This window comes from Mizuhopecten yessoensis, unplaced genomic scaffold (genome assembly GCF_002113885.1).
Source record: "Mizuhopecten yessoensis strain PY_sf001 unplaced genomic scaffold, ASM211388v2 scaffold2303, whole genome shotgun sequence".
NCBI classification, from domain to species: Eukaryota; Metazoa; Mollusca; class Bivalvia; order Pectinida; family Pectinidae; genus Mizuhopecten; species Mizuhopecten yessoensis.
The window spans coordinates 681731-698952 of record NW_018404479.1 but is presented as its reverse complement, the minus strand read 5'-3'; positions in this window follow the sequence as shown (position 1 = coordinate 698952).

The window sequence follows — 17222 nt, the reverse complement described above, 5'->3', positions numbered from 1 at the left end:
AACCTCTCAACCAATTTTTTACAATAAATACAGTTCTTGGATCTGTACTAGAATGACTCCTAGCATATAATCTTATCCCACCTAGGTAAGTTCTGACTGTTGAGTAAGTTACTCCCTTCTTAAACATAGAGAGAATAAAAGTAACAATATGTGAAGTGGGAGGAGGCCAAATCGCTGGAAGCTTCATTTGTTATCTGAACTGCTCAAATGATAACCTTGCATTTATATAGGTTGACTTGGTGGTATCAGCTACCGTACTATCTATCAATCTGTGAAATTTTGCATGAAAATTGTCCAGAACACATGCGGAATAACACAAGCATGTGGGGATGAATCCTGCGCCACTTTTCGAAACCGGTGAAAGTGCAAACGAATAAGTGCATCTGCTTTAGCATTGATGATACCTGGCACATGCTTTGCCTTAAACTGGACATTATGGTACATACACTCTAGTAGAAATGGTCTAATAAGGGAAATAACTCTGCGGGAACGAGCGGATTTCGTGTTTAAAATATCTACAAAACCAATTTGATTACAATGAAAAATAACTTTCTTGTTCTGAAGTTCCTGGCCCCACACAAGTAGAGCTAGGAATATTGGAATCTGTTCAAGATAAGTAGTATCACGAAAAACCTCAGGTGAGAAGTCAAAGTCAGACCACTTCACCACCAACCATTGTTTCTGAAAGACTGCCCCACAACCAAATGCACTTTTGCCTGAGCTATCTGTGCGTATATATACAATGTCCTAAGATCTTTCTTCGAACCTGCACTGAGACGAAAGTAATAATAAGCTTTTCTGACACCCGACATGGATCCATACATTCTTCTATAGGGTGTATAGCCCTAGCACAAAATGCTACTTTGCTAGCCAAGAACTGTAGGTCGCCCAACTTAATCTTTGACTTACTAAGCACCTAACATCAAAGAACACTTTCTCATACTTTCTTTAAAGGAACCCTGACCACCATTTCAACGGTGTCTATTTCAAAACCTAGAAACACAATGCATGTCGTAGGAGCTTCAGCCTTATCATCTGATATAGGAACGCCCAAATTTGGACAAACCCTATCACATGTGTCCATTAAACAAGCACATTCAGTCGAATTACCAGCAGACCTCAGGAGAAAATCATCCAAGTAATGTTCCATATTACATTATATGCTTGTTGACGAACAAGCCACTCTAGAAAAGACGCAAACTTTTCAAAAAGTGCACAGGATATACTGCAACCAAAGGGCAAACACTTGTCTATGTAATAATTCTCGCCTACTTTGTTATATATGTTAACAAACAAAAGTTACCAGGGTGAATTGGAAGTAACCGAAATGCTGACTTCATACCTTTTTTACCCAACAAAACCCCTTGTCCTAATGTTTGCACCATTTCCAAAGCCTTATCAAATGAAGTATACTTAACGGATATTTTAGATTGATCTATACAGTCATTGATACTGTTTCCTGCTAAGTATGATAAGTGGGTTATCATCCTCATGTCACCATTTTTTTTTGGAACTAGTCCCAACGGTGATATTCTGAGATTGGTTATGGGAATCTTAGGGTAAGGGCCTGCAACTGCACCCAACTCTATTTCCTCTTCAAGTTTATGTCATAATTCATTTGTGCTGTCAATAGGGGATTGAAGGGTTTTTTGTTTCGAAATACTACATAGGACTTAGATAATTCAAGCGAAAGCCATTACAAAAATCTGCTGCCAATCCATTACCTATAGTTTAGTCTGGAAAAGCAAAAAGTGCCTGTATGAGATTGGACACTCTAATTGGGGAATTGCCTAACTCCCATATTTTGCTGGTTGAAGGGTCTGGGTCGCGTCTCTTGGCTTCCAGGTAAACGAAAACCAAAATTATTCTGATTAGTGCCCCGAACGGTGTTGAATTTTTGTAATAGGGAGGACGGAAGTTCTTGGATGGGCCTGACATGTCAATACAGGGTGATTACCAGAGCAACGTCTACATGTGTGGGAATAGTATCATTGTGTGCTTTGACAAACACCATCATAATTGAAGCCCTAACACTTGCTCGAAGGTGCAGGGCCAGATGTATTAGACCTGATGCTAGAGGCTGCAGACACAAACATTTGCCACAACTCGTGATCTATGTTGGACCAGATTCGTAATGGATTGAGACCTGCTACAGCCTGAATTGTATGTCATAATTCTTCCATCCTAAGCCATTGAAGTGTTTTGCAGCAAAGCGTACTGTACTTTCTGTGCCCTTTCCGGGCATTTCACCAAATATAATCACCTTGCAAAGACAACATGTAAATACCACCCTTTTATTTGTTCAATTATGTGCACATTGCTTGCTTAAATGTATAAAAGTGATTGTCAGCCTTTGCTTTTTTGTTTTCACAATTATAACCATTACTATTATCCATATGTTGTTAAGCGCTTTAGGAGTAATTTTACAAATTATTTATAGGGCGCTATACAAATGTTGTATATTATCATTATTATTATAAACTAGCGTATATCAAGAATGCATTGGTCCAGTCTTTAATATTATTGACATTTGATTTTGCCTGGGCTACCATCAACTATAATGACCCATTTATGAAAACAACATTTTGTCGCATACCCAACTCAGGGTATTAATCTAATAATACCCTTAGGTCTAAGTATTCATTCTTCCATTTATTTTCTTTAATTGATGCATGAACATGGTCGCCCAAATGATCACTAACACTGGGAACCATTGGAATGTCCAACAATTGTTAATTCATACCAATGTTTGTTGAATCATGATGTGGCTGTGCAACGCTAATATCAGTATCGCCTTGACCCTGGTTCTCTTATGGTTGGACCTCCAACTGTTGTTCCTGTGGTTCCTGTACATGCGGCACTGGGGTGTTGGTCTGTTCCCTTGTAGGTGGTCTTAATTAGGAAATCGCCATGACAGAAGTGACGAATATGCCTCTCAACCGGAGCTAGGAAATTCGGAAAAATACTAGTACAAAATTTCCGGAAATAATTTCCGAAAAATAAATGTCCTGTGCTTTAATAATTTAATTTTGTTAGTGAACAATAAAATATCTTATATCTCAATAATGCATTTTTGTACAGTATTGGCAATTCATTATTTCTGGATGCCTCGTAATATACATTATTGTTTTATATCTGAATACTGATTTTCATATAGTAATTCGTTGATGGTCATCCATGGCAAGAAATTCAAATAATTATGTTCAGGTTCGGACCTAGTATAATACTATTCCGATATGGACCTTCTTAAAATTCCCAAGATATTTGCCTTTATTGGGACACCTTTCTTCTCCTATTAAACTCAATTATCTGTTAGTTTCGTTGCTGTTCAATCAAGGACGGCTCGGAAACTGTTACAGACACGTGATAATTGAGCAAGCATTATTATTTCAAAGGTTATCGCTTGTGTGATATCATATTCATTACAACTGATTTGCATTTTACGATTATTTAACTTTAAGACAGAAATGGGATTTGACTGTATAATTATGAGGGATAAGCTGTCTACTTGTATTTGAATACAATAATGGAAATATGCCTTACCTGAAATAGGTTAATTTAATGGATTGAAGATATGGTGTGACCACGCATTTTCTGTCTTGTTTGTCTATAAAATGTATGCAAATACAACGTACATGTAAAAAGGAAAGATTTTTTATAGAAGTGAAGTAACTTGGAGGCTTTATACATGGTTTACTAGCTCACTCTGTCTTATTTTATCGAGATACAACAAATATACTAGCTGAATCCAAATGTTCTCTCCTGATACATGTATAAAGCGCCTTTGGTATCACAATATTTAGATCTTTGATCTACCGGCAAATGTGTGTGATGTGTGTGTGCTACCGGTCCCAGCTTAAAAGGTTTCCATGGTTTTACATGCATGAAATACACAGTTACCGGAAATCAATCGAAAGTATGGCAATATTCGGGACGTATTTGCATTTTTCCAATGCATGCTAATTACTTAAGCTTTGTGCACAGATAGCGGATGTATTTACATTATTGAACAGAATACAATTACCGAGTGTGTTATTAGTTTTCATGTAGACCAAGACGACATAAGCTTTGTCTCCTTTCACGAGTAGGTTCGTTTATTTACTTACATTGGTGATACTTGATGTTAGCCATTGTGACAAATCATATTCAAATGTGTTGCTTACATGTCTTGAAAGCCAATGTATATGTTGAAGATTTTTTTATTTTTTTATTTTAACCAATCAAAAACTTGGATTACAAATTCGGGATTAAAAGCTTACCGACTTTTTGGAGACAAGATGGAACTGATAGGCTTATCGAGATACGTTAACACGTATCATTCAATGACAAAACAGCGATGTACAAACTACCTGGTCGGACTTAAGATGTTACATTCTTGGCATCCGCGTACCACGCAAGTATACGGCGTCAATTATCCCATTACATGCCACGCTTCTGTCACCGTTCACTTTCTCAGCTTAACACAAGTTATTCATTCCCCTTACTGATCTAAGTATTGGCTACAAAACTTTTCACGTTCGATGGGTTAACATGCGATATATTTCAGATAATTATTTCGACTTTATTTTGTGATAGGGAAGTTTAAAACACGTTTCTTTCTGGACGGTATACAGAACATGTCGGTAAGACAGTGCTGCTATGTATATTCACACTGTTGTCTACTTGAAACGTATCGATAATTCGCTCAAGTGTCTCAAACAACCATTGCGATCTATTTTCATCAAGCCACCGTAGATTGGATATGATAAATGGAACATTCCTACAATAGCTCATATCACTTAACCCTCCAAGTAGCGAGGACTGGGTTTTTTCTCCGACGCAAATGAATACAATGACTGATTGTTCTTCTAGACCTATTCGGAGGCGCGGCTTTCGTGGTGTTGCACTGCGTCGCTGACATGGACCGGAGGCCCGCTAGCCGTGATGCTGGTGGCAGTGTTGGAGCTGGTGAGGACAAATTACGCCTTTTATCTTGTGTATCCCAGCAACTCCTCAACGAGGGTACAACGCTCTCTGACACACGCCGCAAAGACAATCACGGCTGGGGCTTAACGTAATGAGATTAACGCTAAAGCCATCTTGTTTTGTACTCAGATGCATCTTGATCGGATTTTTAATTGATGGTATGCAACAAACACTTAATAACATACGTCTAATTTCAACCGTTATTTCTCTACAAGAATGTTCCAGGCTGTCAACGTCTTCAATTCACTAGAGGGAACAGTGTGGGTTGTCATTGCATTGGATTCCAAGCAGGATTTTCTTTTAGAGTTCATTTGTATGCAAAGAACAGATGGAATTCCCAATTTAGTAATAGAATGTATAATACCTTTCCAAGGGTTCGATATTGAGCTGTAATGTGTTGCACTTTAGGTATTCCCAATCCATTACTACATATTTTCCATGGCACAGCGTGACATGTTGATGATGGTGCGATTCCGATCAGTTACGCCCGTCTAACACATATGTCACTATCTAATGGTGCTGCTGTGTCTTTATTTTTTTCCTGTTCATCATATAAATGTACGTCAATACAAATTCTGCAGGATTATCAGTAAATCGCGTTTGTCGACAAATATAAAAAAAAAGTTTTAGAAGAATTTATGTTTTTATTTTTGGTCTTTAAATGAAAACAAGACATGTATGATAATTGCGACCCCTTTGCACGTCAGGGTTTGCAACCGCGTCCTTAAGTGACCTTTGCAGTTAATAGGACACCAAACACAAGAAAACTAAAACCAAACCATGTTGCACTGATGATGTACACAAAAAAAGTTTAATAACTATTATTAATAATAATAATAATATACAACATTTGATATAGCACCCTATCCAACTAACCTAAGCTACTCTAAAGCGCTTTACAGTACATACATGTAGATATATAATTAATACAATTAGCATTTACATTAGTCAATACAATTTAAGGAATTCGCAGGAGCTGCCTTATCAGGCGGTAACTACTAGTCATATGCCACCTGGCTGATATCTCCTTATGTGTGTATGCCTGCGTGTTTGCTGGAGATGTATTGTTAACTGACGTGTACTCAAGAACCACTGTCATCACTGTACAGAAAAATCAACGTCATTGATTAATGCACGTAATTTGCACACACAGGTGATTGCTTTTCGAATATTTAGTTATGCATACATTATGACAAAACTGAATTACAACTACACCAAAAACGTGTCCCTCTGGACTCACCGCTGATAGTAGATTTCATAATTTTGGAAATCTGAATTGGTCTAAACTACTGTTAACACACAAGGGCATGTGCGTAAAGTCCCTTATTGTTATGAAAATTTAAAACAATTGGAGAGGTATGAGTAGTGACCACAGCATTCAACTTCAATAACACTGCACAAGTCGCCGAATTTTCCTGATATTGTATACATCAATCTTTGTTATGCGAAATCAAACAGACAATCAACGTCACTGACAAAGGAATTTGCTTTAATTTTCGTTGTCTTCAGGACATGGCTTATATGTTTAAGTCGGATAATTTCTATCCACTTACATAACCTGTTTGATCCGGCCCTCCTGGCGCTGGAATCGATTGATTGGTTATTGAAAGAATAAGACAAGGCTGTCTTCTCTTCGTAAATCAGCTCTAGCCCATGACGTTGTAATCCGTTTATGTGTTTCGTAACCTGAGGAAATATCGGGATTGGCTGTCTAGCACCAGAACACTAAAGTCACAGACAGACGAGGTTCCTTAAGGGTGTTACAGGTGTAATATATTTGTTCCCCCATTACTTTCTCTAAATCAGTCTGTTCATTCTTTATATAATGTCATCGCGAAAATATGAGGCATATACCATTCAAATATAAATGAAGTTAACATTAAATTGTATGTGTTCCATACGAATTTGTACATGTATATGTTCGTCACTGAAATCAAGCAGTCAACATTATATTGTGTGTGATCACCTCTAAGCTGTATCTGACCATTACCAAATAATTGTTCATGTCTGTTATCAACTGTTAAACACGGAATTGTTCCTTTATCGAAATCGAAATATCACCTGAACAACAAAAACATATGTGATCAATATTAGATTATTTGCTGAATTACTTATTTGATGTAATCAATTATTATAGCGTGTGAACTACAAGGTATGCTATATATGATCAACGTCACATTGTAATGACTTGCATAACGTCCTGTGTGATCAAGTGTAAATTAAATAGATACTTACTAGATAAATCTCATGTTTCGATGTATTGTACAATTTTTCGATTTAAGTTTTAATAATATACATGAAAGAGTATTTTTGTCTTGGGAGACACCGACAAAAGCACGCAGATATGTAAGAAGGAAACTAGACAGGAAAGATCGGAAACGATAAATATTCAACGTATTGGTGCATGTATGAGCTTTGGGTTCTGTCCCCTGGCCGAGACATACCAAAGTCTTTAAAAATGGCAGTTTATACTCCTGCTTAACGCTCAGCAAATTAGGAGTGGGACGACTGGTTCGCCCGTTGTCAGTATAATGTGACCGGGTGGGGCGTCCTGCTGGGTGTCTTCGGCAGTATGTTTCAGTGAGGTAGCACTATAAAGTCGGCATCAGTTCCGCGCTATCACAAGGAGACAAACACGAACATATCGCAGCCTCCCAAAATACACACACATATACTACACGCATGCATCTTGCACACAGGGGAGGCCGTCCTTAAATGACCTTAGCTGTTAACAGGACGTTAAACAAAATCAAACAAACAAACATAGCATGTATGAGGGCTGCAAAATTAATTTTGAAGGAAGACTTAGTGGAATACCTGCGAATCATCATGGTCACCACATTAGTCGCCTCTTACAATATCTATGCAGTTTCCAATATTCTCTATCATAAGACACAGCAAAATAAAACTCCCGGCATGATTCAGCGAGGTTGCACTCTAAATTCGGCATCAGATTTGTGCCATCGCAAGGAGGCAAATAATTCAACATACCGCCTCCATGACGCATATGTACACATGCGTTCACTTCCGTAAAGAACCTCACATGTTATTAGGAAGTGAACCCCTTGAAGGTTGGTGGAATAGGTCCGTTTCAGGGTGAAATATTCATGCAAATCATTGTCCCCTTGCAGACTACTGACACGAATGAGAGTTTCAAGTCCTTTCTTGTGAACCTTTTGTTTGTCATCACCCAAAGCATCACGGCAAATCACACAACATCCCTCATGAAGACCGCCAGGCACATGAGGAAAATCACAATCTTGGACGTGCTGACCATCCATTATTGTATATCAAGTCCTGAAAAGACAGAAATGAAGGCATCAGTATATGACAAAGACGAAAGAGTTATATTAGACACACTTTTTTTTAGCGAAACCGTTCCAATCCTGTGTACATGGTACATAGTCCTGACACAGCGAAACATACTTTTTTCAAAAATGGGCTTATCGTGACGTTTTATAAAATATTGTTACAAATGTTGTCAACAAAAGTACTACATACAATATTTAATCATTAATAACAAAACAAAAAACACACACACAAAAAAACCTGGACATACTTGCTGTAAAACCGCTGCTTCTCAATGAAATTCCACTTTTTCCATAAATCCAGATTGTAAACAGATTATTGTTATACTGCATACTATCTGCAATGTTACATAATAATTATAACAGGTTTATATATGTGCTTTTAATACACAATATACATCTTCAATTAAATTAAATGATGTTTTGCCATGCGTTTTGAAAAGTGCATACAGGGCTTAGAAGCTACTCTGGAGAAAGTATTATTTAACCATCCTGGGCATAAGGATTGCATGCTTGCTGCTAATAACGGTATCCTCTGTATATACACAACTATTTTTTTCACACTATCAGATAACACGTTATATATGCAATATTAGGGTTAGTTTATTATCATAACATACCTGTGCCAGGCCGAAGTGGGCTCGTACCATGTTCTTTTTTTTTTATCTGGATATTGTCAGCTATCTTGAATTTTGAAATATGATGCAAATACCAGAGCCAATTAATTTTGTCAAAGTAGGATATAGAGTTATGTGTAATAAATAAACATATTTGCAGGACTCTGATATCAAAGAAAATATCAAAAATCTGAATTTTCATTCATCTAACCGATATATTCTCGTTCTTCATTTTTGGCGAAAAAGTTAAAAAAAAAAATAGGCCAAATTTAAAAATGGTCCCATTTTTTCCCCCCAAAGGGAATATTTCAGGACATTTTTTTCTATCGTACTAGAGACATTGATGAGTTGAAATCAGAAGAGTTTGATAACATAGTACTTTTTTCCCCAGGTTCGACCTATTCCACCGACCTATTGAAAGCTTAATAACACAAGTGTTGGTCAGTGTTATAAATTATCATGAACACGTGTTGGTCAGTACTTTACTTAAGCTTGTTCACAAGTCGGTAAGTAGTGTACTTGGTATTGTTCTGTTTATCAGTACTATGCTTTGTATTGTACATTTGTTGACTAGTTAGGTACGTACTTTATGTGTACACGTGTTTATGATTTTGATATTTTTCAAATTAACCCAAAGACCCAACGACCGCATCTTGGTCAAAGTTATACTTCAAAGCGACAATGCCCGTGTATTGAACTGCTTAATGCAATAGATTGTACATGCAGCCGCAAGACCGAGTCACGCACCAGGCATAAAGTCGTTTTTGTTATACGAGTAATATTGTACATGTATATGGAAGACGGAGGCGACGGTGGAGTCATCATCTCAAAAGAATCGATCGCCCCAAGCCCCAAACGGATTTAAACATAATCAAGATTAATCGTCTATGAAGTCAAAATTGAAGTGCATAAATTCGTTCAAAAGTCGTCCATTTTGAATGCTAGATAACAGACCGCAAAACGTGAAGTCGTTGTGGCGTTTACGGTAACGAAACGACGTTATAGAACGAGAAATCATTTATCAGTTTCATGCTAACAAAATTAGAATTAAACAGCAATTTCAATTCCTATTTGCTAAACGATCGCTGAGGGAAAATGGGAAATACATAAAAATGTCCATGATTGATATAGAACTTAGCGGACAGATTTCGGGATGAGACCTCACGGAGCATCTTTTACATTTTGCGGGATCCAAGTTGCTCAATTATGAACAAATATGTTTTATAATCAATTTATGATGGTACCATTCTCCTTACGAGGTCATACGGGGTCTATAATGGCCCTATGCAGCAAACGGCAAACACGTATGTTAACAGTATAGGCAGACGCCAAAATACATGGTGTAGCATAATGGCAAGCCTATAGTTCTCATTTCTTCAAATGTGATATATTTAACTGAACGACAACAGTTATCTCATTACTTTTGTTTTAAATGAATATCGAATGAAAGGAAACCATAATACACAAAAAAACACTAATGTTAAGAATGAAAATGAGGCTCCGTGGAGATAATGATGTTCCAGAAATTGTTCTGAGTCTCAGGGGAATTTTAAACAAGAATTCTAATTTTAAACAGATTTTGATAGACAAAAACCTAGTTAGATTGGAGATAATTCAAAGCAGGAAGGTAATGGCATAGTAATTACAAGAGCTATTTTGTGTTGGATATGAGAGCCCCTATATTGTAACATATTTCCATGTATCTAGTGTTTATTCTCACCTTGTCTCAACTCTAAAACGGATATGGGTACATGCGTATTTGAAGCGAAAACAGGACACCATAGATGTAGCTCACAGCCGCTTGGAAAAAAAACTGGTTTTTTTTTTTACACATTTTACTGTTCAGCGCAAAACTCCCATTCGCTTTGTAGACACATGTGGTTTTGATTTATATACATCTGACAAACTGTTTATCAGCACGCAAACTTACGATAATATAGAAAAAATCGAACACAACATGTTCTGAGATTCTCGGACCGTTCGCAATTCCAAAATAAAAATAGTTTTCTTTTCAAATGAAAAAATCTATAGATCTGGGACAAATATTACAGGATTCTTTAGCTTTGCCAATATACATGTAAATAGTACCTCAAGAAAAACTGCCGTAGGGTGTACGGTACGGAATAAACACCACAGTATTTCATATATGTATCTTGAACTTAAGAGCGGTGTGCAGAAAATATTGAAAAACCAATATCATCCGCGAATCAGCTACTGAAAGAACCGAGTCATTTTCACCTTTTATATTCCCTTGTGTTTGTTTTCTTTGGTATTTCACCCTTGCAGTTCGAAGATTGACACAGCATTCACTTGCTGTTACCCATGACATGAATCGTAAGAGGCGAGTAACGTTGTCAACATAATGGGACCGGTCGGAATATTGTGTTGGGTGCTTTCGGCATGGTTATTCAGTTAGATACAATGTATCAACATAACGTCGGCATTTGATCCGCGCTATTGGAAGAACGTATATACACAAAAGTACCGGCACACATACACACGAGCAGGCTTACGTTGCACACAAGGAGGTACGTCCTTATATGACTTAAGTTGTTGATAGGACATTAAACCCTAATAAACCAAACGTTTGGTGTAGTTATGATCTTCTTTCATCATACATCAAGACAGACTGAGCAAATACTCGACCAACACAATACCACATTATTTTATTCCCAAAGAAAAAACAAAAATCACTATATCTACGTTCTATAAAGGTACATGTCTCGAGATTTCTTTAGATTTTTTCTAACCAGAAAACTAAATAGGCCGATCGTGTGCAAAATTATGGGATACTTGGTTGGGAGAAATGTCAAAGATTTTATGAAAAATACATGATATTCATCCATAAAAAACAAAGGTTTATATCTGGACGTTTCAGTATCCTTCCGTTGCTACATGTAACGGTTCAAAGATTAAGGATTAATTTTTGATTTTGACAAGGTATCGAATACATACAAATGACCCCGCATGTCTCTATGTATGTTGTGTGTGCCTGCATGTGTGTATGTGTGCTGAAGACAGGGTATGTTGGTGTGGACAACGCCGCAAAAGAGAGGAGATTGAAGAGAAAAGGAAAAATATATAACCGAAGTGTTTAGTGACGATGTAATTCAATTTTATTTCTTTAATGCATAGTGTATACCAGTTTGACCCGTTGAACTCTTAGAGCTATACTAAAGTAACGATTTCCAGTCTTAAAATATGTGTTGACCAGACGGGGGCCTTCCCCGGAAATTGCAATCTTTCCAAGTAGAAAAAACTAAACAGGTCAGTGATTGTCCTGTATTTGTTTACGTCCATATATATATCACGTGACGTTGCCTTGGAATATCACGTATATGATCGCATCCGGTGCGATACCGGATATTACGGTTACACGAAGCGACAAAATCGTGTCTGGTGCAGGGTCAAAGAATTTTGAATAATGCTTTTCAATCAATTCCTAGCAATTAAGATATTCGTCTTTCACGTCAATACATATAAATAATATGTCCACACTTGGACATATCAAAACACCACTTTAAATAGCAAGTAAGTCGTCCGTACATTTTCCATTATAGATACGTATGCTTGTGAAATCGAGTTAGTGGTCGGGTTTCGCAGATACTTTTTTCCACACGGGTCAAGTTTCTCATGGCTCAAAGCACATCGATATCCGATGGGATTTCACATGAAAGATGAAGCATGGGAGACAGGGTTGGCGTTTCAGTAAGACGATGCATTGCTTTTGGAGTGGTTCATGTATATACATGTAGGTATCATATCTGATATATTGCCTACAAGTCTATTGACTGTAAAAACTTTCTCTATGTGATAATAAAATAGTGATAACATATGTTTCGATTTCAATTAGACTATTAGAGGCAAAATCAGTGTAAATGAAGTTTTGAATAAGTTGGTAAGTGGTCATGGATTGTTTTGCTACGAGTTGGTATAATATGCACACATAGCTCATACAATATATATGTATGTGGTTCCATGTAGTTACACATACAATTACAAGTATGACTGATAAAAATAAGAAATTTTGTTTGTTTGTTTGTTTGATTTTGTTTAACGTCCTATTAACAGCTAAGGTCATTTAAGGACGGCCTCCCCTGGGTGCAAGATGCATGCGTGTAGTGTATGTGTGTGTATATTGGGAGGCTGCGATATGTTCGTGTTTGTCTCCTTGTGATAGCGCGAAACTGATGCCGACTTTATAGTGCTACCTCACTGAAACATTCTGCCGAAGACACCCAGCAGGACGCCCCACCCGGTCACATTATACTGACAACGGGCGAACCAGTCGTCCCACTCCTAATTTGCTGAGCGTTAAGCAGGAGTATAAACTACCATTTTTAAAGACTTTGGTATGTCTCGGCCAGGGGACAGAACCCAAAGCCTTCCTCACAGGGGCGAACGCTCAACAAATGGCCAAAAGTGAGGCATTGTCAAGGGAGACATTANAAATAAGAAAAAGAAATATTTACATGTGTATGTGTTCAAGGATTTTAATTTATTTTATTTGCAGCATAAATGAGATCAAAACAAGGTAACGTTCCTTGACATATTCTATGAATCGCGATAGCGTAATCACACTCAAACAATTAATTCCAGCACTGTTGTATCTCAACGATTTGGGATGTAGTGCTTAGGGTTTTAAAGAAACGACATACATGTATGTGTCAGGGTTATATAAATACGGTTCCTGTTTGCTGTATTCCATATATGTTTCGAAGCACTTTGACTAGAATTTCTATTCTTTTAATCTTAGTACAATGTACATGTACCACTCATTAGTCATAAATAGACGACATGGCTATATGATGCAATACCTACTTACTCTGCTCGGCCTTCTGCACCAACAATCTATCTGTGTCTGTATGCGTTTCCCTTATTTGTGTTCCTAGTGATTGTTGTGCTGATCTACGGAGTATTGTAAAGATTTCATAGTATATTCACCGAGTTTGTGAGGTTAGTATCATATAAGTAGCATATTCAGTCATACACAAAAAAACTTCTGAATTATCATAATTTCATTATCTATAAAGACAGTGTTGGTTTTAATGTGTGTTATGCTTAGAGCGGGAACAAATTATATTATCTTCAGTTATTTTACCTTGTATGGTGCGAACTACATTTGTGAACGGAAAAGCAAATCACAGAAGGGAGAAGAATGATTTACAAAACGAATTTCAACAATCAAACCAAATGTACATGTAACAACATCTACCAGTTTATAGTAAGTGTGAATAGGTACCATTAAGTCAGTGAATTACTATGCGACAGCTACGATGAGTTAAGTGTAGCTATGGTTAATTACATTGTCAGTCATTCACTGTCAGGTATACAAAGGTTGTGTGACAGAATGAATTTTGGTATTTAGTACGATAACTGTTCACACAACACCGATCCCCAATTCTACTGAGTGCGATACATTCATTTGAATGTGCAACAACAGACACTCCAATCTTGTTACGATTTGTCGTCATCCATTTGTATCTCGTCTTTGATGAACGCCTCTCATATAATTATCGGTTATTTCATTACAGTAGATTAAGTTATGCCTAATTTCCAAGACGTTGAAATCACCTTGGCATATACACAATTTCCGCTTATCGGTTAGTTACGCCTTGTATCTCTGTACAATAATTCGATGTCAATAATAAAGCACAGACATCATCGGCGGCAACAATATTAAACGAACAGCAGGAACGGTTGGTTAATGGAATTCGTCGTCTCGATCTCATCAACTAAACAGTGCCAGTGATAACAGACCTGGCGTCATCCACAATAAGCAATCAATTTACAGAGTAATTTTATTGCGCAGGATCATGATTACGTGTATTTGGCAACTGTTCCTAAAACCATGATTACTCAGCTTACATAAATGATGACTCGATATATTTTGATATTTTTATCTTCTATCAATAAATAATTGAATAAACGAAAAAAAAAAGTTCCACAGATCATCAGCAAATGCTGTATTGTTTGGTCTTCGTATTACAAATGTTGAAAAAACATGATGTTACAATGAATACAAGAAAAACATGTTTTAAACTATACCCAATCTCAGAGCGTCTGATGTACCGTATAACGTCTTTGCTGCATTCATTGAATGCAAAACTGACGGTGAATAGTAGGCCAACGTATCGTCAGTATCACTTCAGAAATGTAAAAACCATACATGGCTCATAACAAAATTAAGTTTTTATGAAATCTTTCATCTACTTCATATTAAATCAGCATTTGGTATTGCATGGCCAAGTTACCGTGGGATAGTCCAATGATGCGATCTTATATATCTAAACACGGCACCTTGTCGTTCGTCAGACCGGTACAGGGCGGCCTCTGGAGAAATCATACTGGGCCCGGTGCTGACAACTAACATTTTCTTGTCACTGTCAATATATGATTTACGCGTATTATCTGTTTTAGTTTTACGACATCGAGAAGATTCTGCTGAGACTTGACAGTCTGATTCACTTCGTATCGTTAGTTATTCTGCTTTTTCATTATTATTTATTTTATTCTAACTTGAGATGTTAAGTCAGAATGCTTCATACAAACAGGGTAGAAAATTGGCTTGAGCTTGAATTACAATAATTTGATAGAAATGTAGAAATATTTGGAAACTATGCATGCATTTCGTCAGCTGGTAAGCTAAAACAGCTTTGATCAAATCTGAACGATTTTTATATATAGATGATTGGCGTGGTGGCGTATAGTTGAATCGCTGAGTGATGTACGTGTACATAAGGCTAACGTTTTATCAGTTATTTATTACAGAATGATACAAACCATTAATATCCAATAAAAATGCATTTCCTATTACAATGTTTAAGCTCTTGGTAAAATATATTATTAAAACGGTGAAAAAATGCCTTATCTAAAACAAACAAAACCAGACCCACCTAAAACATTTACCCTGCCGGCAACCCCAATGTTGGTAAATTAAACTATCTATCGTCATTTCGGAAGGTTTCGTGCAATCGATCAATCACGTCAAAGTATCGGAGAAACACGTAACAGAACGGGATTGTGACGATAAGAGCTTAATCCTGGCTGGAGATTTGGCGCTGTGACAGCAGATCCTTGATGCGCGAGTCGGTCTGATGTTGTAGCCGAGCCACCACGCCTAGAGTGTAACGAGCTTGGCGGTTCTGGACAGTTTAATACTTGATGGATCACAGAGATTACGTCTGATTTTGTAACATTGAGATAATGTACATTATATACCAGGTAGCCACGGCTATGCGTCTGTATGCTTCGATTCAGCTAAGTTTCTTTACCATCTTGAGCCATCCGACTTGAGGGTTGCATGGACAAAACTGTTTGATATTCACAATAAATGACAGTATATATATATAATACACAAATATAATATAATACCCATAGAATATAATACACACATACATACATTTACGCGTAGATTGCACTTACAATAAACACATTTTCCTCAAATCATCTATAAATGTCTATCCTTACGCGCCTAGTTAAATAAAAATATTTCCCTGGATAACATGAAAGTTCTCTTCCCTTCAATAGTAATGTTAATATGCCTTCAAAGCAGTAGGAAATATGGATATATTTTAACGTGCATAAAACGTGAAAACTAGCCTTTAGTGTTACATGTACATGTACCTGTATTACATTTTGTAGACAGAATGTTCCGTTGATTAAACCTTGTTCAAAAAACTTTAAAATATATACTTTCGTGACGATAATTTTGTATTATTTCATCAGAATTTGTTAGCTTTAGTTCTATATATTAAGCCTAATAAGAATACATATGTAATTATCTAAAGGATTTTGTATAACTAATCATTAGAAGTCTTTGTTCCATAATTACAAAAGCAGTAATGGTAGATTTCCGAACATATAGTTTAAGCCAAGACGAGGCAGCTCACCTCCTTATTGATGATCACCGAAATATCTTTCACGATGATATGCTTTTAATAAACAATTGTCACCTCTCTTTAACCTTAGCCGGTACCTACATATCCTGAATGTTCTTTGTATTACATCAATCAGAGAACAGCAATCGGGCTTCTAATTACATGTATCAAAAAATAAAAAAGGATTTCAATAAATCCTTACAATTCTTTCCGAACAATTTAGTTATATGTCACCGAACTGAGAATATAAAAGCTCAGCATAGAACAGAGTGGGATAATAAAATAAGAAAGATCATTTGTTTTCGTTACGCAATTTCCTCTTGTGCAATATATTGATTAATGTTTCATACCGCACGAATGTTGCAAAGAGAGAAACTTTTTCAAAACAATTCGATGTCACACACAAGGTTTTCTAAAACGGTATCGTACGTGTAATCGTACAATCGTCTGTA